Here is a 23,864-nt window from a genome sequence, read left to right on the forward strand (position 1 = left end):
TTCTTCTTGTTGGAAGTGCTTCCTCAAACATGTCCTCATCTTCTTCTTGTTGGAAGTGCTGCCTCAAACATGTCCTCATCTTCTTCTTGTTGGAAGTGCTGCCTCAAACATGTCCTCATCTTCTTCTTGTTGGAAGTGCTGCCTCAAACATGTCCTCATCTTCTTCTTCTTGTTGGAAGTGCTGCCTCAAACATGTCCTCATCTTCTTCTTGTTGGAAGTGCTGCCTCAAACATGTCCTCATCTTCTTCTTGTTGGAAGTGCTGCCTCAAACATGTCCTCATCTTCTTCTTGTTGGAAGTGCTGCCTCAAACATGTCCTCATCTTCTTCTTGTTGGAAGTGCTGCCTCAAACATGTCCTCATCATCTTCTTCTTGTTGGAAGTGCTGCCTCAAACATGTCCTCATCTTCTTCTTGTTGGAAGTGCTGCCTCAAACATGTCCTCACCTTCTTCTTGTTGGAAGTGCTGCCTCAAACATGTCCTCATCTTCTTCTTGTTGGAAGTGCTGCCTCAAACATGTCCTCATCTTCTTCTTGTTGGAAGTGCTGCCTCAAACATGTCCTCATCTTCTTCTTGTTGGAAGTGCTGCCTCAAACATGTCCTCATCTTCTTCTTGTTGGAAGTGCTGCCTCAAACATGTCCTCATCTTCTTCTTGTTGGAAGTGCTGCCTCAAACATGTCCTCATCTTCTTCTTCTTGTTGGAAGTGCTGCCTCAAACATGTCCTCATCTTCTTCTTCTTGTTGGAAGTGCTGCCTCAAACATGTCCTCACCTTCTTCTTGTTGGAAGTGCTGCCTCAAACATGTCCTCATCTTCTTCTTGTTGGAAGTGCTGCCTCAAACATGTCCTCATCTTCTTCTTGTTGGAAGTGCTGCCTCAAACATGTCCTCACCTTCTTCTTGTTGGAAGTGCTGCCTCAAACATGTCCTCATCTTCTTCTTGTTGGAAGTGCTGCCTCAAACATGTCCTCATCATCTTCTTCTTGTTGGAAGTGCTGCCTCAAACATGTCCTCATCTTCTTCTTGTTGGAAGTGCTGCCTCAAACATGTCCTCATCTTCTTCTTGTTGGAAGTGCTGCCTCAAACATGTCCTCATCTTCTTCTTGTTGGAAGTGCTGCCTCAAACATGTCCTCATCTTCTTCTTGTTGGAAGTGCTGCCTCAAACATGTCCTCATCTTCTTCTTGTTGGAAGTGCTGCCTCAAACATGTCCTCATCTTCTTCTTGTTGGAAGTGCTGCCTTAAAAAAAGTCCTCATCTTGTCATGCAGGTGGAACACAAACACTTCTTAAACGCCACCAAATATTTACTTCTCTTTCTCCTCAATAAATCCACATTATTCTTCCCTTCTTTCCTTCTTTTCCAGGGGGATGGAGCTTTTTTTCCCTTGTAAAGCAAACACAAAAGCAAACACATGAACTCCCAGCTAATACCTGTAATCCCCCACACCTGTGCGTGTGTGACCAACACTACACTGCCCCCTGTGGACACATGATGTAATGACATCAACACACACACAATCATCTGCATTTTTTTGTACTCAATCAACAAAGAATTATATATTCAGTGTAAAAAAATGCAATGTATAAAAATTCAGTGTAAAAAAATTCAGTACAAAAAATTGGTGTAAAAAAATTCAGTGTATTAAAATTCAGAGTATAAAAATGTAGCGTCAAAAAAATTCAGTGTAAAAATATTCAACATAAAAAAAATCAGTGCAAAAAATTCAGCGTAAAACAATTCAGTGGTAAAAATTTCAGTGCACAAAAATTCAGTGTGTAAAAAATCAGGGTAAAAAAAATGCAATGTAAAAAAAAAGTATTTGTAAAGAAATTCAGTGTATAAATATTTGATGTAAAAAATATCAGTATATAAAAATTTAGTGTATGATTTCTGCGTAAAGAAAATTAGGTGTGAAAAATTTCAGCATAAAAAATGTTTTGTCTATAAATATTCATAGTAAAAATTTCAGCGTATAAAATTTTGGTGTATAAAAATTCAGCGTAAAAAAAATCAGTGTAAAAAAATAAATGTGAAATAAATTCAGTGCAAAAAAAAATTCTGTGTGTAAAAATTGACTGTAAATAATTTCAGTGCATAAAAATTCAGTGAAAAAAATGTCAGCGTATAAAAGTGTTGTGTTATAAAAATTCAGGGTGTAAAAATTCAGCATAAAAAAAATTCAGTGTAAAAAAATTCAGCTTGATAAAAATTTAGTGTAAAAAATTTTTGTGAATAAAAAGTCAGTGTGTAAAAATTCAGTGTAAAAAAATGCAATGTATAAAAATTAAGTGTAAAAAAAGTATTTGTAAATAAATTCAGTGTATAAATATTTAATGTAAAAAAAATCAGTATATAAAAATTTAGTGTATGATTTCAGCGTAAAGAAAATTACGTGTGAAAAATTTCAGCGTAAAAAATTCTGTGTATAAAAATTTTGTGTATAAAAATTCAGCGTAAAAAAAATCAGTGTGAAAAAACGAATGTGAAAAAAATTCAGTGCAAAAAAAATTCTGTGTAGAAATTGAGTGTAAAAAATTTCAGTGCATAAAAATTCAGTGAAAACAATTTCGGCGTATAAAAGTGTTGTGTATAAAGATTTAGGGTATAAAAATTCAGCATAAAAAAAATTCTGTGTAAAAAAATTCAGCTTGAAAAAAATTCAGTGTAAAAAATTTCAGTGCATAAAAATGATGTCAACGGCAACATTTGATGATCATTTGAACAATTAAAAATCCTGCGGTATAGGCATCTTTGGCAGGAGGTGTCTTCTGCCAAGGCATTTACTCTCCTGAAGGAATAAATAAAGTAGTATCTAATCTAAATTTATTGATGTCTTGGACAATTTTTCAATCGGTGGAGAATTGTTGAAGTAATAACATGTTGAAATGACAAATGGTAATACGGAATTTCGGGAAAACAGAGAATTCTTCAACTTCCTATGCAGAAGAAAGCTTTGACGGTGGAACAGTTAAAACGCGTTGAAAAATGTGGAAGGTGTAGTCGCCAGAAAAAGGGTGGAAATAGGGCTTCGGAAAAGCAGGAATTCTGGAAAATCCTCAACTTTTTTTGACAAGGAAAAGGGGAAGTTTGAATTTCCAGAATGGTGCAATGAGTCGAAGGTGGAATGGTTTGAATAGGTTAAAACTTCGAAATGTTGTAATGCTGTATCTTTTTTTGTCGTTATTTTATTTGTTATTTTTTATTAAACATTAAAAACTAGATGAGGCAATTCCTGAAGGAATTGCGTGTGATTGCTCCAATGCTGATGATGAACTGAAATACCGGAATTATTTTAGCATTGTTGAAATCAAGCACACAACTCCTGAAGTTGGAACAGTTGGAATCAGATGGAATAAGTGGAACTTTGAAGGATGTCCCATTGATTTCATTAGGTATTTTCCCCAAAACTTAGTCCATGGGTACTGTGCCTATTAGCAACATTAGCAACGACCTGCTAGTCCTTATACTTGTTCAACCAACCCTTTTAAGTTATGGTTTGGTAGTTAACATGGACTACGATTGAAACCGTGATTCAGAACTCAGCATAAGCTAATACAGCTTTCCACTTTATCAACTGAGCTATCGAAAGGATTAGCTGTTACTGCACACTGACACAGTGTTTGGTTCATTGAGCTCGACGCAGATGTCGATGCATCAGTGTTGTCGGGTCTCCCACTAATTATCATTCAGAATAACCAGGAATTGAGATATTGCACAGGAAGCCCATGCATACTGTGCCCTCTGGGCAACAGTAGCAATGAAATGCCCTGTCACCTGGGAATCTGGCCGCATAGTCGTTATACCTGCTCAACCAACCTTTTTAAGTTACGGTTGGGTAGTTAACATGGGCGTCTATTGCATCGAACCTTGATAGCTGTTCAGCAAACCATTTTAAGTTACAGTTTTAACAAGTACCAATTGTTGAAACCGTGAGTCAGGATGGTGTGTGGAAAAGCTAAATGCCCGTGTCAGTCTCCTTGATAATAAAATTGTGAAAGCAAACTTTTTGACGAATGCTCTATTAAAATGTGACATTTGATATTGGTTTTACCACCAACCGGTGATTTTAATATGCTGCCCAGACAGTAAAGTAGACCGTCAATGTTCTATTGATAGCAAAACCCTTGGACTCTGAAAGTTGTAACATGTTGAAAACTGTGAAAAGAGTAGTCGCTGCAAAGAAGGTTTTGTAGAAGCAAGAATTTTGGAAAATCCTGGACTTTCCAAAATGTTGTAATAGGTTAAAAAATGTGGAAACATTGTATTGTTGTATCTTTATTTGTAGTTATTTTCCTTTTTTATTAAACATTTAAAAGTAAATGAGGCCATTCCTGAAGGAATTGTGTACGAACGCTCCAATGCTGGGAGACTGACACAGGCATTTTGCTTTTACACACACCATTCTGACCCAAGGTTTCAACACTTGGTACTTCTTAAAACCGTAACTTAAAAGGGTTGGCTAGACAGCTACCAAGGTACGAGGCAATTGGCACCCATGTTAACTACCCAACCGTAACTTAAAAAGGTTGGTTGAACAGCTATAAGGACTACGCAGCCAGTCTGCGGCCGGGCAGCCCTTCGCTGCTGTGCCCTGTCGCCCGGGCTCCTTGTGTTTTCTTTCTACTTACTAAATATATCATTTCTGTTCCAAATAGAATCACTGATGTCAACGGCGACATTTGATGATTATTTGAAAAATTAAAAATCCTGCGGTATAGGCATCTTTGGCAGGAGGTGTCTTCTGCCAAGGCATTTACTCTCCTGAAGGAATAAATAAAGTACTATCTAATCTAAATTTATTGATGTCTTGGACAATTTTTCAATCGGTGGAGAATTATTGAAGTAATAACATGTTGAAATGACAAATGGTAATACGGAATTTTGGGAAAACAGAGAATTTTTCCACTTCCTATGCAGAAGAAAGCTTCGACGGTGGAACAGTTAAAACGCGTTGAAAAATGTGGAAGGAGTAGTCGCCAGAAAAAGCTATAGCACAAGTATTGTGCGGCTGAATCAAGTTCGTTTTTGGGAATTTTTGCGTAAGGCCCCCCCCTTACGACATTCTCGAGAATTTCTTTTTTCCAAAATTATGCATTTTCTGCCCTTTTTGGGTTTTATCGGCACTTCTGAAGAGGTTTTGAGACATTTCCTACAACTATAGCACAAGTATTGTGCGACGGAAGAAAGTTCGTTTTTGTGAATTTTTGCGTAAGGCCCCCCCCCCCCCCTTACGACATTTTCGAGAAAAAAAGTTTTCCAAAAATATGCATTTTCTGCCCTTCTTGGATTTTGTCGGCACTTCTGAAGAGGTTTTGAGACATTTCCTACAACTATAGCACAAGTATTGTGCGGCAGAAGAAAGTTCGAAGGTGGAATGGTTTGAATAGGTTAAAACTTCGAAATGTTGTATTGTTGTTTCTTTTTTTGTCGTTATTTTATTTTTTATTAAACATTAAAAACTAGATGAGGCAATTCCTGAAGGAACTGCGTGTGATTGCTCCAATGCTGATGATGGACTGAAATCTCAGAATTATTTTAGCATTGTTGAAATCAAGTACACGATTCCTGAAGAGTCTGAAAATTTTGAAGTTGGAACAGTTGGAATCAGACGGAATAAGTGGAACTTTGAAGGATGTCCCATTGATTTCAATAGGAATTTCCCCAAAACTTAGTCCATGAGTACTGCGCCTATTAGCAACATTAGCAATGACCTGCTAGTCCTTATACTTGTTCAACCAACCCTTTTAAGTTACGGTTTGGTAGTTAACATGGACTACGATTGAAACCGTGATTCAGGATGGTGTGTGGAAAAGTTAAATTCCTGTGTCAAATGTCCAGACCACAAACAACAAGATTAAATAAATGTCTGTTGAAAAGTAATACTGAATTTGTCATTTGACTGGGGGCTCTGTTTGATTGATTTGTCAAAAAGTCTTTGACAGCAAAGAAGACTGCCTATGTCCAGTGTAGATTAAAGTCTTGACATGACCTGACCTGTGTGATTGTTAGTGATGGGTTGATGAGGCGTTGCACAGCCTTTTGACACATTTATAAACTGTATTGATCCTGTGTCACTAAATACTGACATCTGCTGGACATTAAAATTCCCTACAGGAAATCTATGGACCAACTCAACTGACACTGATTTTATGACCTAGTATATACAATAATATAAACCAAGTCATTGAATTTCATTTAGGATTATTTCATATCTTCATTTAAATAATACAACATTTTTTTAAATACTTTTTAGATACAGTCAATAAATAATGTGAACATGTATCATAACATGGAAATCTAAGAGAACGTGTTGTGAATGAGGATAGTTGTGGACTGGGAATTTTTTTTTACACATGTGCTCTGAATACGCACTATTGATTGATTGATTGAAACTTTTATTAGTAGATTGCACAGTTCAGTACATATTCTGTACAATTGACCACTAAATGGTAACACCCCAATAAGTTTATCAACTTAAGTCGGGGTCGGATTCCACGTTAATCAATTCATGGTAAAAACGTAATGAGTGATCCATCGAGCTGGATTTGAACCAGTGCCCTAAAGAACTCAGCATAAGCTAATACAGCTTTCCACTTTATCAACTGAGCTAACGAAGGGATTAGCTGTTACTGCACACGCAGATGTCGATGCATCAGTGTTGTCGGGTCTCCCACTAATTATCATTCAGAATAACCAGGAATTGAGATATTGCACAGGCAGCCCATGCATACTGTGCCCTATGGGCAACAGTAGCAATGAAATGCCCAGTCACCTGGGAATCTGGCCGCATAGTCGTTATACCTGCTCAACCAACCTTTTTAAGTTACGGTTGGGTAGTTAACATGGGCGCCTATTGCATCGAACCTTGATAGCTGTTCAGCAAACCATTTTAAGTTACAGTTTTAACAAGTACCAATTGTTGAAACCGTGAGTCAGGATGGTGTGTGGAAAAGCTAAATGCCCTTGTCAGTCTCCCTGATAGTAAAATTGTGAAAGCAAACTTTTTGACGAATGCTCTATTAAAATGTGACATTCGATGTTGGTTTTACCATCGACTGGTGATTTTGATATGCTGCCCAAACAGTGAAGTAGACCGTCAATGTTCTATTAATAGCAAAACCCTTGGACTCTGAAAGTTGTAACATGTTGAAAACTGTGAAAAGAGTAATTGCTGCAAAGAAGGCTTTGTAGAAGCAAGAATTTTGGAAAATCCTGGACTTTCCAAAATGGTGTAATAGGTTAAAAAATGTGGAACCATTGTATTGTTGTATCTTTATTTATAGTTATTTTCCTTTTTTATTAAACATTTAAAAGTAAATGAGGCCATTCCTGAAGGAATTGTATACTAACGCTCCAATGCTGTGGACTGACACAGGCATTTTGCTTTTACACACACCATTCTGACCTACGGTTTCAACACTTGGTACTTCTTAAAACCGTAACTTAAAAGGGTTGGCTAAACAGCTACTAAGGTACGAGGCAATTGGCTCCCATGTTAACTACCCAACCGTTACTTAAAAAGGTTGGTAGAACAGCTATAAGGACTACGCAGCCAGTCTGCGGCCGGGCAGACCTTCGCTGCTGTCGCCCGGAGGGCACAGCATGCATGGGCTGCCCGGCCCGGGCTCCTTGTGTTTTCTTTCTACTTACTAAATATATCATTTCTGTTCCAAACAGCATCACTGATGTCAACGGCAACATTTGATGATCATTTGAAAAATTAAGAATCCTGCGGTATAGGCATCTTTGGCAGGAGGTGTCTTCTGCCAAGGCATTTACTCTCCTGAAGGAATAAATAAAGTAGTATCTAATCTAAATTTATTGATGTCTTGGACAATTTTTCAATCGGTGGAGAATTGTTGAAGTAATAACATGTTGAAATGACAAATGGTAATACGGAATTTCGGGAAAACAGAGAATTCTTCAACTTCCTATGCAGAAGAAAGCTTTGACGGTGGAACAGTTAAAACACGTTGAAAAATGTGGAAGGTGTAGTCGCCAGAAAAAGGGTGGAAATAGGGCTTCGGAAAAGCAGGAATTCTGGAAAATCCTCAACTTTTTTTGACAAGGAAAAGGGGAAGTTTCAATTTCCAGAATGGTGCAATGAGTCGAAGGTGGAATGGTTTGAATAGGTTAAAACTTCGAAATGTTGTAATGTTGTATCTTTTTTTGTCGTTATTTTATTTGTTATTTTTTATTAAACATTAAAAACTAGATGAGGCAATTCCTGAAGGAATTGCGTGTGATTGCTCCAATGCTGATGATGAACCGAAATCCTGAAATTATTTTAGCATTGTTGAAATCAAGCACACGATTCCTGAAGAGTCATTTAAATAATACCATATTTTTTTAAATACTTTTTAGATACAGTCAATAAATAATGTGAACATGTATCATAACATGGAAATCTAAGAGAACGTGTTGTGAATGAGGATAGTTGTGGACTGGGATTTTTTTTTTTTTTTTACACATGCGCTCTGATTACGCACTATTGATTGATTGATTGAAACTTTTATTAGTAGATTGCACAGTTCAGTACATATTCTGTACAATTGACCACTAAATGGTAACACCCCAATACGTTTTTCAACTTAAGTTTATGGATACCTTAACTGAAACTAAATCAATCAGCACAGCTGACCAAGCTGACCAACACCTGTTATTATGTTGTACATTCCAACACCTGTTATTATGTTGTACATTCCAACAGGTGTTATTATGTTGTACATTCCAACATGTGTTATTATGTTGTACATTCCAACAGGTGTTATTATGTTGTACATTCCAACAGGTGTTATTATGTTGTACATTCCAACAGGTGTTATTATGTTGTACATTCCAACAGGTGTTATTATGTTGTACATTCCAACAGGTGTTATTATGTTGTACATTCCAACAGGTGTTATTATGTTGTACATTCCAACAGGTGTTATTATGTTGTACATTCCAACAGGTGTTATTATGTTGTACATTCCAACAGGTGTTATTATGTTGTACATTCCAACAGGTATTATTATGTTGTACATTCCAACAGGTGTTATTATGTTGTACATTCCAACAGGTGTTATTATGTTGTACATTCCAACAGGTGTTATTATGTTGTACATTCCAACAGGTGTTATTATGTTGTACATTCCAACAGGTGTTATTATGTTGTACATTCCAACAGGTGTTATTATGTTGTACATTCCAACAGGTGTTATTATGTTGTACATTCCAACAGGTGTTATTATGTTGTACATTCCAACAGGTGTTATTATGTTGTACATTCCAACAGGTGTTATTATGTTGTACATTCCAACAGGTGTTATTATGTTGTACATTCCAACAGGTATTATTATGTTGTACATTCCAACAGGTGTTATTATGTTGTACATTCCAACAGGTGTTATTATGTTGTACATTCCAACAGGTATTATTATGTTGTACATTCCAACAGGTGTTATTATGTTGTACATTCCAACAGGTGTTATTATGTTGTACATTCCAACAGGTGTTATTATGTTGTACATTCCAACAGGTGTTATTATGTTGTACATTCCAACAGGTGTTATTATGTTGTACATTCCAACAGGTGTTATTATGTTGTACATTCCAACAGGTGTTATTATGTTGTACATTCCAACAGGTGTTATTATGTTGTACATGGCTTACACACCTCCTCTTTCTGCTGTAAACATTGTGAATGATCCACTTGACACTCCCGTGGGGAAACTTTGCTTTGATCAAAAAAATAACAGAAAAATCCGCAGCTTATTCCAAAATGATTGTGTGTCTGTCTCCTATGTCATTTCCTTATGGAATAATGTTGTAAATGACATCTGTTGGACCAAAACGTGGTCCCTTCCTAACAGGTATTTACTTAGCAACAAAGTCAAAGAGATATCATTTAAAATCATCCATCGCTATTACCCTGTAAAGACTGTGATGGTTAGATACAAAAAGGACATTGATGTCACCTGCACCTTTTGTAACATGCACCCAGAGACTGTTAACCACTTGTTTTATACTTGTGAAAACACTCCATCACTATGGCAGGCATCTGTCGCTTCATCCTGGACAATATTTATGACAAATTTGTGCTTTACTTTAAAGATGTGATTTTTGGTTTTACACTGTATGAACAAAAAATTGAAAAGGAATTCTACCTTTGCAAGCTCATTATTTTATTGGATAAGTTTTATATTCATAAATGTAAGTTTCTTAATACCCGTCCTATCTTTTGTGCCTTTAAAAAAGATCTGGAACTTTACATTAAAACGCTCTCTACCTCTAACAACAAAAAAGCTGTGAAAACGATGATGCTGTGTTCCACATTTAAGTTGTTTGATGAATCTGAATAAGCCTACGGCTTTGCATTTTGTTTATTATTTATATATATATGTTTTTATTCTTTTTTTTAATTATTTTGAACTTACAACCCCCTGGCGCTGTTTTGTACTGTTTTCATAATGTTTTATAATGTTGTATATTGTTGTTTGTCTTACTGTTTGTAATTGTTGACATTTATAAATAAACCTTTAAAAAGAACAACTAAGTGTTGGCTTTCTTCTTCTTCCTTGTTTTAGTTGAAGGTAGGCGCACTGACAACCTTCAAATGTTACGCCACCTACTGTTTCCCCGCTTCTTCTTCTTCTGACGTTAACTGATGGCAAATAACGCGTCATGTCCGCCGCCGTCTGATAGAAAGCATACATTTTCAAATCATTTGAAAATGATGTCCTAGCCAAAAAGGGCTATTTTCAGATGGACATATAAGGAGAAAATGAACTTGATGTAAATCCTGAGATCGCGAGATTTGGCACGGCACTCCATGAATCTGTCCAATCAGATTGGCTTTTCCTGAAAAACACGCATGCGCATTAAGTGGGCGGATGTAATGATTTCGATGGGAAGAAATAATATTCAGCATCGAAGGAATAACAACTGAAAGTAAGTAATACCATTTATTGTTTCTCTTTTGGTATTTATATGACTTTAACACACACCAGTTATTTGTTTTAAACTACTGGAACGTCACGCAGTTACGGAAATAGAGCTATAAATGCCGCAAGCACCTTGCTAGAAGTTGTGATAGTTACCTCCACCGAGGTAAGTATAATAACAAGAAGTGAAATAACAATGAGAGAAATAAATGTTCAGAGAACATTTGAAGTGGAACAATATACATTACTGAACACATAATATAGAGTTTTACATTTACAAGAAGTTCCAGCTATATTCCAGCAACCTTTGTCTGTATTTATCTTCCACCCAACTCTCTCCTTTGAGGCACACATTAAAAGCGTTACTAAAACGGCCTTCTTTCATCTCCGTAATATCGCTCAAATTCGCTCCATTTTGTCCACTAAAGACGCCGAGATCATTATCCATGCGTTTGTTACGTCTCGTCTCGATTACTGTAACCTATTATTTTGGGGTCTCCCCATGTCTAGCATTAAAAGATTACAGTTGGTACAAAATGCGGCTGCTAGACTTTTGACAAGAACAAGAAAGTTTGATCACATTACGCCTATACTGTATATACCTTTATATACATATATACATACATATATACTGTATATACCTTTATATACATATATACATACATATATACTGTATATACCTTTATATACATATATACATACATATATACTGTATATACCTTTATATACATATATACATACATATATACTGTATATACCTTTATATACATATATACATACATATATACTGTATATACCTTTATATACATATATACATACATATATACTGTATATACCTTTATATACATATATACATACATATATACTGTATATACCTTTATATACGTATATACATACATATATACTGTATATACCTTTATATACATATATACATACATATATACTGTATATACCTTTATATACATATATACATACATATATACTGTATATACCTTTATATACATATATACATACATATATACTGTATATACCTTTATATACATATATACATACATATATACTGTATATACCTTTATATACATAAATACATACATATATACTGTATATACCTTTATATACGTATATACATACATATATACTGTATATACCTTTATATACATATATACATACATATATACATATACTGTATATACCTTTATATACATATATACATACATATATACCTATACTGTATATACCTTTATATACATATATACATACATATATACCTATACTGGCTCACCTGCACTGGCTTCCTGTGCACTTAAGATGTGACTTTAAGGTTTTACTACTTACGTATAAAATACTACACGGTCTAGCTCCATCCTATCTTGCCGATTGTATTGTACCATATGTCCCGGCAAGAAATCTGCGTTCAAAGGACTCCGGCTTATTAGTGATCCCCAAAGCCCAAAAAAAGTCTGCGGGCTGTAGAGCTTTTTCATTTCGGGCTCCAGTACTCTGGAATGCCCTTCCGGTAACAGTTGGAGATGCCACCTCAGTAGAAGCATTTAAGTCTCACCTTAAAACTCATCTGTATACTCTAGCCTTTAAATAGACCTCCTTTTTAGACCAGTTGATCTGCCGCTTCTTTTCTTTCTCCTATGTCCCCCCCTCCCTTGTGGAGGGGGTCCGGTCCGATGACCATGGATGAAGTACTGGCTGTCCAGAGTCGAGACCCAGGATGGACCGCTCGTCGGGACCCAGGATGGACCGCTCGCCTGTATTGGTTGGGGACATCTCTACGCTGCTGATCCGCCTCCGCTTGAGATGGTTTCCGCCTCCGCTTGAGATGGTTTCCTGTGGACGGGACTCTCGCTGCTGTCTTGGATCCGCTTGAACTGAACTCTCGCGGCTGTGTTGGAGCCACTATGGATTGAACTTTCACAGTATCATGTTAGACCTGCTCCACATCCATTGCTTTCGGTCCCCTAGAGGGGGGGGGGGTTGCCCACATCTGAGGTCCTCTCCAAGGTTTCTCATAGTCAGCATTGTCACTAGCGTCCCACTGGATGTGAATTCTCCCTGCCCACTGGGTGTGAGTTTTCCTTGCCCTTTTGTGGGTTCTTCCGAGGATGTTGTAGTCGTAATGATTTGTACAGTCCTTTGAGACATTTGTGATTTGGGGCGATATAAATAAACATTGATTGATTGATTGATTTATATAGTATTGGAGTGTCAAAATGACAAAAGGAAAAGCTGGAAAAGGATGAAGAAGAACTGGTAAAGAAGTGGAATCAAATAAAAGATCAAGAAGGACTGTAAAGTTGCTGAGTAGGCTGGTATAGTGGTGGTGCATTAAACTGGCAGCAGATATAATATGTGATACTTTCTTTTTCTTCCTGCAGTCATCCCGTCCTGCAGCATGCACCTATGTGAATGTGGAGAATGACCAGCAATGTCCAAGTAAGTTATATGTATATGCCTGTTCTTTCTTGAAGTCAAGTAGTTCTGATTGAGATTTACAGATAAAAAGCTGTCCACAGTTTGTCAGGAACAAACATGAAAATATTGCTTTCTTTGACCCTGATTACATTAGCACATATGAAGAATGAAACTTCAAATAGGAGTTATCTCAGCATGTGTAATTCATGTTTTTGGAACCTTTCACCTCCAAGTTAAAGCTGGTAGGTAACATCAGGTCATGACTAAGGATGTAACAATATCAACATTTCACGGTATGATATCGTCATAGTGTTAAAGCCAGGGTAAGATATTGTTACAAAAATGTCAAAGTGTGTTAAATGACGTGGGAGGAATGTTTAGGATAAACACACTTACAGTAATTGAACACAAACATCATTTTCATATGTTGCAATCATATTTATCATTAAAAACAGGTATTTTAGGTGCAAAGGAATGGTGCAGAATTTCAAGTAACACACAAAAACCAACATTTTCAAATAAGTGTCTTTAAACTGACATAAACAGTAAACATCCAGTGTAACTAATGTAGAACAATAATGTTTCTTTTGCCAAGAAACTATACTGTGTGTCCGGTATGTTTTTTTTTCAATACAACTTGGTATTATTGTGGGTTTGATGACCTTTTTAGCACATTCAACAATACTGCCATTATAATGCAAACAGTGATCATTTTGGTCACAGTAACGGTGATATGACATTTTGATATTGTTACATCACTGCTGTTTAGTTGAGTGTTTTTAAACTTTGAACTTCCTAAGAAACTGCCCTTTGCAGTCCAAATTGTATTAGTTTGTAGAATACTGATTCTTAAGAGTTAACTAATAATTTGACTTTTAATCATGTAAATACCTCACAAATGCATATTGTCCCTTGCTGACATCTTGGTTTCACATGAACGATATTTTCCAAATAACGGTTCTAACATATAACTCATTCTAATATATTGCTCCTATTCCCTAACTTATTGTAGACATTGTGGTGTGTAGTGTCAGCAAATGTCTTATTTTGTGCATGTCCACATTTCCTCTGGTGAGCTGCAAGGGCTCTGGGTCGATTTGGAAATGGTCTGGATGAACGTGGCATGCTTTACCTTGCAGTATGCAGACTTTGTTTAAGGTTCAACTAACACGACAGTTATAGGCACAGAAATATTTCACAGCAACAATTCCTCGGCTAACCTAAGCACAAACGTTCCCATCACTCCTGCACACTTCCACTTTTTCGCCCTTCTATAATGTCCCGTTTGAACCTTGTTTTCCCACACGGCGGGTTTTCATGGGAGAACCAGTTTACTTCTCAGATGAGCCCACTTAATATTGTCAGAAAAAAACACAGCGACTGGTGTTCTCGTTTGATAGCGTCACACATCACGGCATTATTGTGACAATTTTGAAATCAAAATAAGGTTATATTTACAATAATGTTGCATCCCTCGTCAAGATCCTTTCTCATAGGTTTGGTTTGCTGTTGTGTATTTACTAATGATTGGCATTAGCATCCACAACTTTCTTTTTATAGTGTGTGTTGTATTGTGATGAGTTACATTTAACACTGTGGATGATGTGTTACCACAAACACAGAAGATACGTAAACATGAACTACAATGCGCTCAAGATGTGGGGAAAAAGGAAATGCATTCCATTAGCTGGATTTGTATAATGTGTTCAATTTATGTCAACTTCCTTCTTGTTTTGTCTGTTTTTTTTTTCAATGATTTGAATCTTTAGAGTTTTTTGGTTCCTCTTCTTTGTGTCAGGGGGTAGCAGCAGGGTAACACTGCATGAGGCGGTGCCCCCTGAAGGAGCCCAAAACACTGCTCTTCAAATGGAACACATCCAACCTTCAGGTGACCGTGCAGGATGTACCACTCTGGAACATCAAGCCTCTCCCCACCTGCCAGGTACACCCACCGTCTTCTGTGGCTGAATAATGTTTTGCTGTGAATTTTGTCTCAAAGCAAATCCTGCTCAAATGTGACAAACTTTGGAGTGTAAGAATGTGAGCGATATGCTGAGATGTTATACGTTTTGCCTTGTGACAAAATGTTATCAAAAACCTTTAGTGATTTGTATTCTATTTTACTTTCAGCACATGAAAATATTTCTACTTCTGACCATCGAAGAGAATGGAAAACCATTTTCCAGATCAGCCCTCATACATCCTCCTGATGGCCTAACAACTGAATGACATGTCGATGCTGAGTATGATCCATTTCAATCATTTGAGGAAGCTCTCCCTGATATAGGGGATTGGATGTACAATGACGGACATACGTTTAATGAAGGATTTGAAGATGGTTTGAGTGAGGAGTGTGCAGAAGAGTCCAATTTCAAGGACACAACAGACAAACCAATACATGACAATGCATCAGAAACCATGGCAGAGTGCCTTCTGATCAGCATGGGTTATGTAAACTGTCCTAAAGTCACAGGTAAGGCCCTAAGCCATATGCTCAAAATGTTCAAGTTGCTTTATCCCGATAGTCTGAACACAGACTGCTTAAACAGTGTGCAGAAGTTCCAAAACTTTTTTTTATCCCACTCTGCATCATCGCCTACTATATTACATAAATCCTCCAAGAATTGTTTTGGGCCAATAGAAAGTAAACAAATAAAATGCCTGCTTTGTGGGACCAGTGTGTCAGAAGAAAGATTCTCATCCTTTTTTTAAAGTATGTACAGATTGATTTCTTGTTTACCACAGCACATTCATGTGCCAAATGGGCCCTCGTTGGTGAATATAAACATGCAGGTTTTTCTTTGCTGCAAGATAGTGTAACATATGAGACATGCAGTCATGTTATTCCCCTATTGGAAACCTCTGCAGTACAGTAGTATTCTTGGATGACATATTGGGTAAAGTTGTTTTCCTTGACTTCACATCTATGCCTGGCATAGTGATTGCAGTTCATTTCCCCAACACACTTGAAAAGTTTGAAATAATGAAGAACTGAACTGGCCTAAGAAGCCACAAATCAAATCTTTAATCATTGTTATAAATGCTCTGAAAATACACACTGATGTGATGTTGCCGTGGATTCTGTAAATATGTACTGTATATGGAGTATCATTGTTGATGATGTTTTTGCATTGTGTGTAATATTTCAGTGGCAAATATATTACATTTACTTGTTTAATAAAGCCACTGTCTTTTTTAATGAATACATAGGCCTACTATGCTACTGCATTTTAATATTAGTCCTTATGATGGTGGTTGGAGAGCCAAATATCTTCTGAAGTGGTACTTTGTTAAAAGAGTTTGAGAACCACTGCTCTAGAAAGTTCACAAATGTTAAAAGCTCTTACAAAGTGTCTTGTGATCATATCAGTATTGTTTGGGTTCAGTTTTAAATCTCACAATTGTAGTCACTGAGTTACTGTACATGACGTGTGGATAAGAAATCAACAAATTAAGTCCAACTTTATTTAAATAAACCATTTAGATTACAGACCATATATCCATATTGTCTGAATTCATTATTTTCTCCCAATGTTGGCATGAGATCAACTGGAATATGATTGAGGTATAACTAAATTGAGCCCATTAAAATGCATTTTTTTAGAAAACGGGTATATCTAACAACTCAAATAGTGAGCAGTGAGAGACAAAACCAAGTATATCTCTCACTGAGACATCATTGAGACATATTGAAACCAATACTCATCAATTGTCTTTTTGCCGAAATAGAAAAGAGACATCTGAGAACTCAAACAGTGAGTAGTGAGAAACAAAACCAGGTGTTTCTCTCACTGAGTCATAATTGAGACATATTGGAGACCAGCTCATTCATCTCTCATTTTGGTCTTAGTTGAAATGGGGAAAAGAGATAACTATTAGACAACTATGAGATCTCTCATAATGCTCACTGTGAGCCTTATTTCTCAGGAGATACATTTGAGAAGAATGAGAAAACTACTTTGGTCTCCATTAGTGCTCTTTTATGTCTAGGAGATATATATAAGACATACATGAGATCTCATCTTCAATTTTGCTTTGCTATGGGAAACAAGTGTTTGATGAGCATTCCTCAACTTTTTCGGTCTTTTTTGACACTCGTGCCAGCTTTTTTTAAGCATGTTGCAGGCATCAAATTCCAAAATGAGCTAATATTTGCAAAAAAAAAAGTTTCTCAGATCCAACATCAAATATCTTGTCTTTGCAGTCTATTCAATTGAATATAAGTTAAAAAGGATTTACAAATCATTGTATTCTGTTTTTATTTACCATTTACACAACGTGCTACTTCACTGGTTTGGGGTTTTGTACATGTTGACAGTACATTGCAGTGTTATTTTGTTACAGCCGTGCCCACTGTGTGAAGTACTTTTGCAAGACTCCTAGCAATAATATTACACTTCACCAAAGAGCCTGCTGTAAAAGAAATGACCATTGAATGAAGATACATACTCAGGTCACCGTGATCTGAAAAGGAGAGTGAAGAATGTTTTTGTATTCCCCAGATTCTAATCATCTTGGATGAATAAACAAGCAATTCCTAATTTCACTTGGAAATGTGTTTACTATAAAAGTGTAGCACTGTTTCCACACAAAATACCTTCTGTTTTTGGAAAGATGCCCATGTGTGTCTTCCAGGTTGAACATTCCACCCTTTGTGCCTGCCCGGACTGTGCTGGAAGGCCTCGAGTCAGAGGATGCGTGTGAAGACAAGAAAGCTGTAAAAAAGGAGATCCATAGCAAAAAGGTCAAATAAGTACAAACAAGTATTTTACCTCGATTATTAACAGTTTATTTTGCCCAAAAATGTTAAGGGAGCCAAAAAGGACAAAATGGAAGAGGAGAATACAGACCTGCTCAGACTTTGCCACACAGTACCGCTGGAGGTGGTGAACTTAGGTAAGAATCCATGTTTCAAGGTTGATCGGGGTGGGGGGAAGACAACGACACAAAGGTGCTCCTCTTATTTAGACTTTTTGTTTATGGAGGTGGGAAAGGTTACGATCCAGAGAAGAAAGACTACTCAGGTTTTGAGGCCTGGTTGCAGTGTTACTATGTGGATGGAATGAAGTCTGTACGCGACCACAATGGCAGGACTATGTGGTTCAAAGTATGCAAACACATTTTCATACGTAACAACTATATTTGTAGCATGTATTGACTAATAGAAAATGGTGTCATTTCAGGGCGATCCAGGTCCTATGGCTCCTAAAGGTAAACGCCAGAAAAAATAGTTGAGATACCATTACACATAAGAGAAAGCTTAGTGTGTCTTTATCTTTTCTCACACACCAGAATCAAAGTCTCCAAAGGCCAAAAAGAGAAAAGATACAGATGCAGACCATGATTACCCCCGCAAGAAAAAGGTATATTCAGTAGGTAATCACCACCAGCACATAGAAATCTAACCCCATTGTGGCTGTACTTCAGGTGTCCAGGAAACACAACTCTGACAGCACAGTGAAGAAAAAAGCAGCCAAAAAGCCCACAAAAGCAGCAAAGGAAGAAGAAAATGGACCTCAAGAAGAAGCCACACCCAGAAGAAGATCAGCAAACACACCTCAGCAAGAACCGAATCCACGTCAGGCAGGAGGAAAAAGAACAATACAGAGCCAGCTGCAGGTCTGATTCTAATAATACTCCCATTTTCTGAAAATATTAAGAGCCTGATCTTTGAGGATCCAATTCCCACACACTTATCTGTGTGCGCAAACTATAAAATTGCATGTACTGTTGGTGGACGTGTTGTATGTGATCTACTTTGTGCAATTGATAGCAGCAAAAGTGGCACAGATCACCCTATTTTTGTGTACTAGAAGCATTATGTGCCCTTGGAAACACTTCTTTCCCTCTACATTCATGTTATTATGCTCTCCACACTGGAGGGGGGCTTATATTAGATTATAGCACATATCGATCATCTAACACCTTTTCTGCAATATAGAATCACAGTATGTATACTATTTGCAGCAGGAATGATCAAACTGCATATTGCAAGACATTTTTTTTAGGAGTTATACTAAATACAAAAAAAAAAACGCATTGCTTTTGTTCTTGTTCCCAATTTAAATGAACTCAAAGATCGAAAACTTTGACTATAAACACAAAATACCTGTTCCTCTCAAATATTGTTCACAAATCTGTATACATTTGTTAGTGAGCATTTTTTCTTTGCCAAGATAATCCATCCCACCTGACAGGTGTGCCTTGAGCTGTCCAAAATAAAAGGCCACTGTGAAATGTGCAGTTTTATCACACAACACAATGCTTCAGATGTCGCAAGTTTTGAGGGAGCGTGCAGTAGGCATGCTGACTGCAGCAATGTCCACCAGAGCTGTTGCCCGTCAATTAAATGTTTATTTCTCCGCCATAAGAATAGAATAGAATAGAAAGTACTTTATTGATCCCTGGGGGAAATTCAGCACCACAGTTCGCTCACAATAAACAATGATAATAATAAATAATATAATATATATGAATAATATAAATATATTCTACATTTAAGTGCAGTCAAGGAACATATGCATTATACAGTCTGATGGCTGTCGGTGTGAAGGACCTCCTGTGTCGTTCCGTGTTGCATTTTGGGAGTCTGAGCCTTCCACTGAAGGTGCTCATTCTCTCTGCAAGGTCCGAGTGTAGTGGGTGGGAGGTGTTGTCCATAATGGCTAGGAGTTTTGCTAGACTTCTCTCTGACACCACCGCCAGAGAGTCCAGCTCCACTCCCATCTTGTTACTGGCCTTCTCTACCAACTTGTCCAGTCTGTATGTGTCCCTCACTCTCAGCCCACTGCCCCAGCAGGCCACGGCGTACAAGAGGGCGCCTGCCACCAGCGACTCGTAGAACATCTTCAACATCTTTGTACAGACGTTGAAGGATCCTAGCCTCCAAAGGAAATATAGATTCGGCTCTGTCCCTTCTTGTAGAGGGCCTCAGCGTGTTTTGACCCATTCAGCTTGTTGTCCATGTGTACTCCGAGGTATTTATAATCCTCTACCATGTACACATCCACCCCCTTGATGGAAAGAGGGGTCGCCAGAGTACTCCTCCTCCTTCCCAGGTCCACAACCAGCTCCTTGGTCTCCGTAACATTGAGCCGGAGGTGGTTCTTTCCACACCATGTGACAAAGTCCTCCACCAGTGTCCTGTATTCCTCGTCATCACCTTCCTCAATACACCCCACTATCGCAGAGTCATCAGAAAACTTCTGAAGGTGGCAGGACTCTGACTGATAGTGGAAATGGGTGGTGTAAATGGTGTAGAGGAAGGGGGAAGAGTACTGTAGCCTCCGGGGCCCCGGTGTTGCTGACCAGCCTGTCAGACACACAGTCCTGCAGTGGCATATACTGTGGTCTGTCAGTCAGGTAATCTACAACCCAGGACACCAAGGGGGCCTCCACCTGCATCTTCTCCAACTTCACACCCAGTAGCCCAGGCCGTTTAGTATAAGCCGCCTCCAAAGGTGTTTCAGAGAATTTGGCAATACATCCAACTGGCCTCACAGCCGCAGACCATATTGATTGGCTGAGACCTGCCACCTGGACAGCTGCTACAACAATTGGTTTGCTTAACCATAGCATTTCTGCACAAACTGTAAGAAACTACCATGAATTGATTAACGTGGACCCCGACTTAAACAAGTTGAAAAACATATTGGGGTGTTACCAATTAGTGGTCAATTGTACGGAATATGTACTGAACTGTGCAATCTACTAATAAAAGTATCAATCAATCAATCTGTCTCAAGAAAGCTCATCTGCATGCTCGTGGTCCTCATCGGGGTCTCGACCTAACTGCAGTTTGTCTTCTTAACCAACTTGAGTGGGCAAATGCTCACACTCAATGGCGTCTGGCACAATACAGAGGTTTTGGTATGTTATTATTGACAGCGAAACCACGTGCATTTTATTGATGGCATTTTCCATGCGCAGAGATACCGTCACGAGACCCTGAGCCCCATTGTTGTACTAATCACCCGAGGCCATCACCTTTATAAATAACATTTACTAACTCATGTTGCAAGGATCTGGAAGCTAAAAACATCCCAGTTCTTGCATGACCAGCATACTCACCGGACATGTCACCCAGTAAGTAATTTTTGAGAGGAATATATATTTTCTCTATCGTAAAAGTTTCAGATCTTTAAGTTCAATTCATGATAAATGGGAGCAAAAACAAAAGTGTTGCGTTTATATATTTGTTCAATACCATATTTTTCGGAGTATAAGTCGCACCTGCCGAAAATGCATAATAAAGAAGGAAAAAAAACATACAAGTCGCACTGGAGTATAAGTCGCATTTTTGGGGGGAAATTTATTTGATAAAAGCCAACACCGAGAATAGACATTTGAAAGGCAATTTAAAATAAATCAAGAATAGTGAAGAACAGGCTGAATAAGTGTAGGTTATATGAGGCATAAATAAGCAACTGCTATGTTAAGCTAACATATTATGGTAAGAGTCATTCAAATAACTAGAACATATAGAACATGTTATACCTTTAACAAACTATCTCTCACTCCTAATCCATAAATCCCATAAAATCTTATACGTCTAGTCTCTTACGTCAATGAGATAAATAATATTGATATTTTACGGTAATGTGTTAATAATTTCACACATAAGTCGCTCCTGAGTATAAGTCGCACCCCCGGCCAAACTATGAAAAAAAAACTGCTACTTATAGTCCGAAAAATACGGTGCATATTTTCTAAATCAAAAAAGGAATACCATTAAAAAACAACATAAATTAATAGACTTTGGTTTAATCGGCCCTTTAAGTTGTCCAGCAGCTATAAAATGATATTGCTGAATATATATCTTCTTCTTTTTATTTCTAACAGTCCAAATATGACATGCACACGTAGAACAAAGGCTTCTCTGTTCAGTTGTCTTTGCAGCGTGATGGCCTCCTTTCTCACAGCCCTGTGTGCAACTATGTCAGTTGTCTTTGCAGCGTGATGGCCTCCTTTCTCACAGCCCTGTGTGCAACTATGTCAGTTGTCTTTGCAGCGTGATGGCCTCCTTTCTCACAGCCCTGTGTGCAACTATGTCAGTTGTCTTTGCAGCGTGATGGCCTCCTTTCTCACAGCCCTGTGTGCAACTATGTCAGTTGTCTTTGCAGCGTGATGGCCTCCTTTCTCACAGCCCTGTGTGCAACTATGTCAGTTGTCTTTGCAGCGTGATGGCCTCCTTTCTCACAGCCCTGTGTGCAACTATGTCAGTTGTCTTTGCAGCGTGATGGCCTCCTTTCTCACAGCCCTGTGTGCAACTATGTCAGTTGTCTTTGCAGCGTGATGGCCTCCTTTCTCACAGCCCTGTGTGCAACTATGTCAGTTGTCTTTGCAGCGTGATGGCCTCCTTTCTCACAGCCCTGTGTGCAACTATGTCAGTTGTCTTTGCAGCGTGATGGCCTCCTTTCTCACAGCCCTGTGTGCAACTATGTCAGTTGTCTTTGCAGCGTGATGGCTTCCTTTCTCACAGCCCTGTGTGCAACTATGTCAGTTGTCTTTGCAGCGTGATGGCCTCCTTTCTCACAGCCCTGTGTGCAACTATGTCAGTTGTCTTTGCAGCGTGATGGCCTCCTTTCTCACAGCCCTGTGTGCAACTATGTCAGTTGTCTTTGCAGCGTGATGGCCTCCTTTCTCACAGCCCTGTGTGCAACTATGTCAGTTGTCTTTGCAGCGTGATGGCCTCCTTTCTCACAGCCCTGTGTGCAACTATGTCAGTTGTCTTTGCAGCGTGATGGCCTCCTTTCTCACAGCCCTGTGTGCAACTATGTCAGTTGTCTTTGCAGCGTGATGGCCTCCTTTCTCACAGCCCTGTGTGCAACTATGTCAGTTTGCACGCAGATTTCAGACTTTTTAAGAGGCACGATACTGCCTGCAGGACACTTTCAGCATTGATAAATCTCACTGTTCATGTTGAGTGATTTGTATTTGCATTTTCTCCTCCCAGTATTGTGGGCATTCTGATAATCAACATATATTCTGCATACATCATTAAGACAAATATGTTAAATGGAGGGAATAAGCGGTAGAAAATGGATGGATGGGATGGATTGCACTCCTTATTTTGCTCATTAATCGACAAATATTTAGATCAGCTTTGCGTGTGCTAACAAGTTTGCATGTGTTTTGATACACATAAACCTTTTGTAGATTATACTGTAAGTGTGGTAAACTTACTTTTTGTTGCAGGCTTCAAGACACGTAGCGGGAGACTGACAAGACAGAATGTCAAGTAAAGGACATCTATTGGAAAATACTGTTTTTATTCCATGATACATATTTTTAATAAACATTCCACACGTTTATTCTTGGCATACTTTTCAATCACAATTCACAATACAGTAAATTATTTGATTTAATGTGAAGTTAATTATATTTATATAGCGCTTTTCTCTTGTGACTCGAAGCGCTTTACATTGTGTAGCCCGATATCTAAGTTACATTTTGAAACCAGTGTGGGTGGCACTGGGAGCAGGTGGGTAAAGTGTCTTGCCCGAGGACACAACA

The 23,864-nt window shown here is 38.1% G+C and overlaps 1 long non-coding RNA gene across 1 annotated transcript; it reads left to right on the plus strand.

The window, feature by feature from the left end:
* Positions 1 to 14,343: 14,343 nt before the first annotated feature.
* LOC133547619 (uncharacterized) lies at positions 14,344 to 23,662 on the plus strand. Its single transcript, XR_009805518.1, has 2 exons — positions 14,344 to 18,968; positions 23,547 to 23,662. It is a non-coding gene; the product is annotated as an uncharacterized LOC133547619 (long non-coding RNA).
* Positions 23,663 to 23,864: the final 202 nt, after the last annotated feature.

The sequence above is a fragment of the Nerophis ophidion genome, unplaced genomic scaffold (genome assembly GCF_033978795.1).
Source record: "Nerophis ophidion isolate RoL-2023_Sa unplaced genomic scaffold, RoL_Noph_v1.0 HiC_scaffold_137, whole genome shotgun sequence".
In the NCBI taxonomy this organism is placed as follows: domain Eukaryota; kingdom Metazoa; phylum Chordata; class Actinopteri; order Syngnathiformes; family Syngnathidae; genus Nerophis; species Nerophis ophidion.